Source organism: Colobus angolensis, unplaced genomic scaffold, assembly GCF_000951035.1.
Source record: "Colobus angolensis palliatus isolate OR3802 unplaced genomic scaffold, Cang.pa_1.0 Scaffold157, whole genome shotgun sequence".
NCBI classification, from domain to species: Eukaryota; Metazoa; Chordata; class Mammalia; order Primates; family Cercopithecidae; genus Colobus; species Colobus angolensis.
This window is the reverse complement of record NW_012114677.1, coordinates 1,896,191-1,906,372: the sequence shown is the minus strand read 5'-3', so window position 1 is coordinate 1,906,372 and position 10,182 is coordinate 1,896,191. Positions and strand designations below refer to the sequence as shown.

Below are 10,182 nucleotides of genomic sequence, written 5' to 3'. Positions count from 1 at the left end.
GGGGTGGGGATGGGGGCTAGGTCGCACTCTGCGCTTTGGGGCTAGTGCCCAGGTGGCTGCGGGCGCAGCGACCTCACCACGGTAGGCCTGAGCCTGCTTCCTCTGAAACAGAAGGCGTAGCCTGGGAAGGACCTTTGCTGCTTCCGGCTTCCAGCATGGGGAAGTGAGTTTTTATAAAATTGTCCTCCGCGTGGTTCTGAGAGTTTCCACCCTCGGGGACGCTGTAAAGCTCGGATCGAGAGGCTGAGGCTTGTGCTTGTGCCGGGAGAGCACAGGGTGAGCGCTCTCGGTAGCTGCGGTCCAAGTGGCCCCTGTGCCCATACAGCTATTTCCAGGGCCTCATATGGAAAACGTCTTAGTAATTTTATGTTGATTACATGTTAAAGTGATATTTTTGATATATTAGGTTAAATATATCACTAGCATTGATTTTACGCTTTCAAAAAATCCTTTTCAATGTGGAGACTAGGAAACTTAGAATTAAGTGTGGGCTGGGTGTGGTGGTTCACACCTGTAATCCCAGCACTTTGGGAGGCCGAGGTGGGCGAATCACCTGAGGTCAGGAGTTCGAGACTAGCCTGGCCAACATGGCAAAACCCCCTCTCTACTAAAAATACAAAAATTAGCAGGCATGGTGGCAGGCGCCTGTAATCCCAGCTACTCAGGAGGCTGAGGCAGGAGAATCCCTTGAACCCAGGAGGCGGAGGTTGCAGTGAGCCGAAGTCACACCACTGCACTGCAGCCTGGGCAACAGAGTGAGACTTTATCTCAACAACAACAACAAATTAGAATTATATATGTAGCCCACTTTTATTTCTGTTAGACAGTGCTGATCTCTACCAAGTTTAAAATAGCAAGACCAGCAACATGGCAAAACCACGTCTCTACAAAAATTAGGTGAGTGTGGTGGTGGGCACCTGGGGTCCCAGCTACTCGGGAGACTGAGGTGGGAGGATCACTTGGGCCCTGGAGGTCGAGGCTGCAGTGAGCCTGACGGCACCCGTGCAGCAGAGCGAGACTCTGTCTCAAAAATAAGTAAGAACAGGATGAGGTACCTGATCTGTCATATTCAGAAGCTGTATTATAAAAGCATTCTATCAATGTTATATTATGATATAATGTTGAATTTCAATCTGTGGTGTCTTTGAAATCATAAAAGTAATACACATTTATGCAGGTATTTTGATTTATTAACTCAAACATTATGCATATTATTTGTCCTTATTGATAATATTTTAAACAAGCTTCTTAGCTATAAAGAAGTCTTTCAGGTATTTCATTTGGAAAATTCCGACTGAGATAAGGATTAGTATTTGTGCAAAAGCCCACCATAAAACATTGCTATTTGTATCTTCACTGGTCATCCGAAAATTTTCTTCACGGTCCTATGCGAAAAAGAAATAGACAGGTTTGGTGTCATAAAGTACTTAACTCATGATTTTGAGGGGAGGGTTGTTGTGGGCATTCAAGGTATTTAATATTACCCAATTAATATCTTACACCAATGTATCCGTGCAGTCTGCTTTTCTAAAACAGAATCTATTGCTTAGCCAAGTATAAGAGAGTAAAAATCAACCTTAGATGTTTTTGTATTTTGGTGTAAAATATCAGGAATTTGACCTATTTATATATTTTATTTGCTACCATCAGGCAAAGCGAACATTACCCAATAGTGGTAGATTTCATCGTTTGAGTCCAGCCTTTATGCCAGGCATTAGGCGAGGCACTTGCATGCCTTATTTGCTTATCACACCTGTCCTTATCTACCTGGTAAGGAAACCGAAGCTTAGAGATGACACAGATTACTGACGTGTAGATGAGATTTAAGCCCATATCTGACCAATATCCACTTAGTGTAGTGACTCAAAAAGCACCTAACGTCATAAGAATAAAATTGTGATTTGGAAAGTGAGCATACACGAGTCTCTACAAATATATAGGATGCATTTGGAAGCATTTATTCATTCTGCAAGCTCACATCCTGTGCTGCTGGGGACTTTGTTAGGCACAGGGCATACAAAGATGAATGAACTGAAATTCTCTTTCCTAGAGGAGCTCATGGTCCAGCAGACAAAGTGAAGAAAAATCGCTCTCTCCAGTCCCTGTGAGTCCACACAGTTCTACCTCAGAGAGAAAGAGTGAGGAACAGGCAGTTCATTCTTTCCTTGGTCCAGGGGCTTTGTGTTGAGAAATGAGTTGCTGGTAACAAGAGATAAAATAAGCTGAATAGGCAGACTGACCCTTTGATAGTTTTGTTCTTTGACTATTTGCCCAATTTGTTCAATTAGATATTCAAGCTTGAAGGTAAGTTCATTAACTTTGTCCTTTGCTTGAGCAATGGCCGCATCAAGGTCGTGTTCTCCAACTCGAATATCTAAGTGGATCCTCTGTACAAACAGTAAAAAGGAAAAAATGGCATGTTTTTAAAAACAGCTCCACTCTTTTTCCTTACTTTCTCACTCTTGTATCCTCCCATTCCTCTGTCCTTCCTTTTTCTCTCTTCCCCCTTTTCAAAAGCAGGGCGCTACTTCACTCTTCAGCTCCCTTTTTTCCCTCACTGCCACTCTTCCTTGTTCTACTTGGTAGTCTTTCTTGTAATAATAATGCATTAAATGGTAAATTACTGACCTTACGTATATTTATACCTTCCTGAACATCAAATTAACTATTAGGTAAATGACTTTGGTCTGGAGAAAATTTGATTAACGTTCTGAGAGAAATTTTCTTTACATATAACTAAATTTCTTATGCTAAAGTACAAATTGTTTTCATCAGTTCTGAACACATTTAGAAAATAGCCAATCACCATCTACCGTGTAAGAGTTTTATTTATTAGAATTCCATTATTAATTCACCCTTCAGCCTTCACTTGTTTTCAAGCCTGAATAATCACAGTTCTTTTAACCTTCCCTCACAGCTCTTATTTTTCAACCCTTTAATCAACTTCATGGCTCTCCTTTGAACCCCTTCCAAGCTCTCCAGCTCCCTCTTTGGTTGCTGCAATGAGATCTGGGCATAGGACTTTAATAAGTTTCTAGCGAGTTTGAGTGTAATGGATCTGCATACCAGTGTCATGCTTGAATAGTGCTGACGCTGTCTTCATCAACAAGGACATGGGAAGCATGTACTTACCAGCCTATTCCCTCCAAATGACACAAGCCTCGTAGAATTAGATTCTAAGCAAATGATGTGTTCACCAGGTGAATGTGAAGTAAAATAGAATGTCCCTTGCGGGCCATATAGCTTCGACAATATTACCTAGGATTAAGGATTTCCATAGATTGAGTTTATTATTTCCTAGTTTCCATTCTTAAAAATAAATCTCTTCTATATATTATCTAGTGAAAAATTGTGCCATTCCTAAACAAGAAATCAAATGGCTAATAAACATGAAAAATATTCAGCCTTGCTAGTAATTAAAAAATTCAAACTACAGTAAGATAGCCCTTGTTCATTGTCAGATTGACAAAGATTTAAAACTATCCAGGGATAGTATGGAGAAAACACTCTCCCACTACTGTTGTCCCACAGAATATCCAAGAACTGTGAAACAACTACAAAAGGTGTAACTTGACACATAATGGGAGTACCGGATGGAGGAGAAACAGAGAAAAGAAAAGAAATATTTGAAGCAATAATGACTGAGAATTTTTTCCCCAAATTAATATACCAAGCCATAGATTCAGGAAGCTCAGAGTATACCAAATAGGATTAATCCCCTCACCCCCTCATGAAATCCCCTCAACCCCAAAATGAAACCAAAAAGCTACACCTAGGAATATCATTAAAACTGCAGAGAAGCAAACACGAAAAAGAAAATCTTGAGCAGCCAGAGGGGGGAAAAACCTTACTTACAGAGCAGCAAATGTAAAAATTGCATCTGACCTCTCCTCAGAAGCTATGCAAACAAGAAGAGAGTAGAGTGAAATATTTAATGTATTGGAAATAAAAAATGACCAACCTAGACTTTGGTATCCTGCAAAATTATCCTGCAAGAGATAAGAGGGAGTAAAGCGTTTCTCAAACAAATAAAAACTGAAGGATTTTTTGCTGGTAGATCTGCCTTGTAAGAAATGTTAAAAGAAGTTCTTCAGAAAGAAGGAAAATTATATAGGTCAGAAACTCAAATCTGCATAAACGATGAACATTAGAAAAGTGGAGGTAAAATTAAAACTTTCTATTTTCTTATTCTTTTTTTTTTTTTTTGACGGAGTCTCGCTCTGTCGCCCAGCCTGGAGTGCAGTGGCGCAATCTCGGCTCACTGCAAGCTCCTCCTCCTGGATTCACGCCATTCTCCTGCCTCAGCCTCCGGAGTAGCCAGGACTATAGGCGCTCACCACCTCGCCTGGCTAATTTTTTGTATTTTTAGTAGAGACAGGGTTTCACCATGTTGGCCTGGATGGTCTCGATCTCTTGACCTCGTGATCCGCCTGTGTCGGCCTCCCAAAGTGCTGGGATTACAGGCGTGAGCCGCTGTGCCCAGCCTCTATTTTCTTACTCTTTTTTTTTTTTTTTTTGAGACGGAGTCTCGCTCTGTCGCCCGGGCTGGAGTGCAGTGGCCGGACCTCAGCTCACTGCAAGCTCCGCCTCCCAGGTTCACGCCATTCTCCTGCCTCAGCCTCCCGAGTAGCTGGGACTACAGGCGCCCGCCACCTCGCCCGGCTAGTTTTTTGTATTTTTTAGTAGAGACGGGGTTTCACCGTGTTAGCCAGGATGGTCTCAATCTCCTGACCTCGTGATCCGCCCGTCTCGGCCTCCCAAAGTGCTGGGATTACAGGCTTGAGCCACCGCACCGGCTATTTTCTTATTCTTAACTGACCTAAGAAATATCACTTTATTCAAGATAATGGCAACAATGTATTGAATGATCATAGTTTACATGTAAGTGAAATTAATGATAGCCATGATAAAATTAGGGACAGCAAGGGAGAATTAGGAATACTTTGTTAATAAAAGGCACTTGAGGCTAGGCATGGTGGCTCACACCTGTAATCCCAGCACTTTGAGAGGCTGAGGCAGGCGGATCACCTGAGGTCAGAAGTTCAAGACCAGCCTGGCCAACATGGTGAAACCCTGTCTCTACTAAAAAATACAAAAAGAAAAATTAGCCAGGTGTGGTGGCGGGTGCCTGTAATTCCAGCTACTCAGAAGGCTGAGGCAGGGAGAATTGCTTGAACCTGGGAGGCGGAGGTTACAGTGAGCTGAGTTCACACCAGCCTGGGTGACAGGGTGAGACTTCATCTCAAAAAAAAAAAAAAAGGCATTACCTGTGAAGTGGTAGTGTATAGTGTTATTTGAAATTAGACTTGGACTAGTTGTGAATGTATATGGCAAACTCTAGGGCAACTTCATATGCTAACAGAGAGAATGGAATCACAGAAAATGCTCAATTAAAACCCCAAAAGATGTGAAAAAGAGGAGAAGAAAAAAACAGAACAAAGAATGAGGGCAACGAATAGAAAATGGTAACAAATATGGCAGATAATCCATCACCTTAAATGTTAATGATCTGTGTCTTTGACCTCAGTAGAGTGGCACCTGGTTGGTGGTGCCCATCTTATATCAGCCAGGGACAAAGCAACCCCTTGTTCATCCCAGCTTGGCCTTTGATCTGTACCCATACCTGGTTCATGCCTTGGACACATGGAAAAAAAATGTCAATGGTCTAAATACATCAGTTAAAAAACAGAATGGATCAAAAAATGAGACCCAACTATATGTTGTCTATAAGAAAATCATTTGAAATGTAAAGACACATAGATTAAAAATGAAGGGCTAGAGAAAGATACACCATGCTAACCTTAATCAAAAGAAGGCTGGAGTAGCTGTATTACTTTCAGGTGGAGTAGACTTCAAAAGCAATGAAAATTATCAGGAATAATTACATCATGGAGCAGTACATAATGATACAGGGGTTAATTCTCTAAGAAGACAACAATCCTCAACATGTATGCACCTGACAATAGAGCATGAAAATATGTGAAGTAAAGCCTGATAGAACTGCAAGGAAAAAATAGATGAACACTTTATTATAGTTGGAGTTTTCAACCCCTTCTGTCAAAAATGGACAGATCCTGCAGGCCAAAATCAGTAAGGACATCATTGAACTCAGTAGCACCATCAGTTGGCTGGACATAATTGACACCTATGATTACTTTATCTAATGATAGCAGAGGACACATTTTTCTCAAGTTCATATGGAACATTCACCAAGGTAGACCACATTCTGGGCCATATATCACACCTTAACAAATTTAAAATGATAGAAATCATACAATATATGTTCTCAGGCCACAGCGGAATTAAACTGGAAATCAGTAACAGAGAGATAGCTGGAAAATCGCAAAATACTTGGAGATTAAACAACACACTTCTAATTAACACATGGGTCAAAGAAGAAAAGACAAAAACTACAACTTATCAAAATTTGTGGGATGCGACAAAAGCAGTGACTAGAGGGAAATTGAAAGCATTGAATCCATATACAGTTGGCTCTCTGTAATACCAGTTTTCACTCCTGGATTGAACCAGCCATGTATTGAAAATACTTGAAATATGTATATATAACAAAAATAATATAAGTGAAAAACTACAGTGTAACAACTCTGCAGCATTTACATTGTATTAGATATAAGTAATCTAGACGTGATTTAAATTAATGCAAGGATGTGCACTAGTTACCTGCAAACTACACCATTTCATATGAGGGACTTGAGCATCTTCAGAGTTTTATAGCTTTGGAGAATCCTAGAACCAATACCCCGCAAATACCAAGGGATGACTGTATTCAAAAGCAAGATCTAAAATTAATAATCTAAGCTGCTACCTAAGGAAACTAGAAAAAGAAGAGAAAATTAAGTGCAAAGTGAGCAGCAGAAGAAAAATAAAAACAGCAGAAATCAATTAAAAACAAGAAATAGAAAAAAATCAACAAAACCAAAAGCTGATTCTTAGAAAAGGTTAAAAGCTTCTAGCCAAGCTAAGAAAAAAATGAAGATGACACAAATTACAAATATCAGAAACAAAAGAAGGGGCATCATTACAAATCCCATGGACATGAAAAGAATAATAAAGAAATACTGTGAACAACTCCATGCCCACAAATTTGATAACCTAGGTGAAACTGACCAATTCCTTGAAATACACAATCTAATAAAATACAAGAAGTAGACAATCTGAATAGGCCTATATCTAGTAAGAGGTTGAATCAATAGAAACTTCCCAAAGCAGAAAGCACCATGCCCAGATGGGTTCAATGGTGAATTCCACCAAACATTTAAGGAAGAAATTGTGCCAATTCTCTACAATCTCTTCCAGAAGATAGACACAGAAGGAATACTTCCTAATTCATTTTATGAGGCCAGCATTACCCTAATACCAAAACCGGACAAAGACATTATAAGAAAACTACATATGATTATATCTCATGAATATAGATGCAAAAACCCTTAACAAAATATTAGCAAATGAAAATCCAACAATATATAAAAAGAATTATGTACCACAACCAAGTGGGTCTTATTACAGATAGGCAAGCCTGGTTTAACATTAGAAATCAATTAGTGTAATTCATCACATCAGTAGGTGAAAGAAGAAAAATCATACCATCATATCAATAGATGCAGAAAAAGCATTTAACAACAGCCAACACCCATTTATGATAAAAATGCATCAAACTAGGAACACAGGGGAACTTAATTTGATGAAGAACATCTACAAAAAAACCTATAGCTATTATACTTATTGGTCAGAAACTAGAAGCCTTTTCTTGGTGGACTGGAAGTCCTGGCTAATGCAGTAGAAGGAAATAAGGAGTTTGGGAAGGACGAAATAAACTTTGTTCACAGGTGACATGACTGTGTATGTGTAAAACTGAAAAGAATTGACAAACTGCCAGAACTAGTAAGTGATTATAGTAAAGTTGCAGGGTACAAGATAAGTATAAGAAAGTGAATCACTTTCCTGTATACTAACAATGAACAAGTGGAATGTGAAACAAGCACAGTATCATTTACATTAGCACCCTCCCTCAAATTACTTATTTATAAATCTAACAATATGTGCAAGACCTATATGAAGAAAACAAAACTGTGGTGAAAGAAATGGAGAGAAGTCCATGTTCATAGATAAGAAGACTTCTTATTGTTAAAATCTCAGTTCTTCCCAACTTGATCTATAAATTCAACAGAATCCCAGTAAAATCCTAAAACTATTTTGTGAATATTGACAAGCTGATTCTAATATTTATATGGAGAAACAAAAGACCCATAATAGCCAACACAATATTGAGGGAGAAGAATAAAAGAGGACTAAGGCTACCCAACTTTAAGATTTACTATGAAGCTGCAGTAGTAGTCAAGACAGTGTGGTATTGGTGAAAGAATAGACAAACAGATCAATGGAACAGAATAGAGAGTTCAGATGTTGTTTCAGGCAATTTCAGTTTTCAAGGAATGAGTCTTCTATGTCTTTTAAAAAAACAGTGAATGGGTTTTAATGTGATAGTTTCTGGCTCAACTAAAATTTGTCTCTGGGTTTAATGTGCTTTGGAGACATTTTCAGATTGGTCATTAAGGATTATTGGGAAAGTACAAAAGATAATTGGGGTTTGATACAACGAAACAGAGAGTGGCCTAGGAGCGTAGATGTGGGTGTGTAGAGAAGAGAGGGTAGCTGTTTTGACAAGTGCTGGAGCTAGGAAAACAGTCACAGTGGAATTATTGTCAGTGAGGTGCCAGATGTGCCAAGAGAAAACTATCAGGTAAAAATCAAGTGTCCAAAAATCCAACTGGATTGGAGTCTTCAGCACAGCTCTCTGGCTCCACATAAGTGGGGGTGTCATAGTGTCTTCCTGAACTTGGGTCAACCAGTTATCCAGTTTTATGAGAGTGGGAGTCCTGCCTACTTCAAGCACCCTTTTCTTGCCAGCCTGTTCTGTTCTCCAAGTCTTTGGTCCACAGCCATTCTGCTACCCCATGAGCACAGCTCCAGAACAACTAGGTTTGAGTTAGTGGACTGAGGAATTCATTGTCTTGAGCTTCCATAGTGGGAGATGGATATCTCTGTTATATCCATTGTATATATGAGAAAACAGCATCAAAGCAGTCAAATAACCCTTCCAAGATTTTAGCTTATATGTGACAATCTATGCTTGAGTTTGATTCTGACTCCAAAATCCATATTCTTTCCGCATTACCTGGTGACTTTTGTACTCCTCTGCTAACTCCTAGTGAGTAAGAGGTATATAAGACCGGATAGTCCCTGAGGCTGCTGCATTGCTAGAGAACGCCCATGCCAAAATGGGAGGAGGGAGGAGTTGGCTTATCTGACCCCTGTGCTTGGGTGGGGCTGCAGCACCAGCAAAGTAGATGGGGCCTGGGTGGTGCAAAACCACAGGGGTGCTTTGGCCCTAAGGTCCCTTTTGCCTAGCAAGATCAGCAGACTTCAAGATGGCAAATCTGGGGCTCCTCATTTTATTTTTTAAAAGCTTTTTATGTTACGAAGCCTGTCTCTGCTTCTCAACTAAACTATAGGCTCATTGAGGGCAGGCACTTTCTATGTTTTTATGTCATGCTATCATTCAGTGCTATATGCATTAAAAATTGTTAATGCCGGTGTGTAAGTGCTTCTGTAGAGATTTTAAAACTGGGCTACATGATACCTGAATCTTTGGCAAATGAAAAATTTTAGTAACAAAGTATAAAAGAATGTTTTACCTCACCATTGTAAGTTGTAATAGTCACAAACATTCCCAAACCAGGAGCAGATTCAAGGAACATATGTCTGCCTGTGTCCCATTGCTGTATCTTGAAAGTCCCTGTTTCAAAAATATAAGACATTACAAAATGTAAGAGACAGTAATAATGTTTATTAGATGTTACTGCTAAATTAATGAATTTATCTTTCTCAGTTTACCTAAATCGTAAAACACTCTTAGTCTGCAGAGCTATAACTTGGTGATTAGGTATCTAACAGAGTAGAGGACTCTGGAATATAGAGGAAGACTTGAGTTCTTCATTTCTCACGCTTGTTGACTAGGTAACTTGACAAATTATTTCACCACTCTAAGCCTCCATTTTCTATTCAGAAAAATAGGGGTAAGATATATCCCTCTCAAATCTCAGTTGTGAGAACTGCCGAAAATAAGCATATGAAAGGTTTCCACCTAGAATGTAAACTCCA

At 39.5% G+C, this 10,182-nt stretch overlaps 1 long non-coding RNA gene across 1 annotated transcript; it reads right to left on the bottom strand.

The window, feature by feature from the left end:
- Positions 1-1,172: 1,172 nt before the first annotated feature.
- On the bottom strand, positions 1,173-9,763 carry LOC105508029. Its single transcript, XR_001001195.1, has 4 exons — positions 9,717-9,763; positions 3,133-3,258; positions 2,241-2,387; positions 1,173-1,385 (listed from the first exon to the last, which is right to left on the bottom strand). It is a non-coding gene; the product is annotated as an uncharacterized LOC105508029 (long non-coding RNA).
- Between the last annotated feature and the right edge of the window lie 419 nt (positions 9,764-10,182).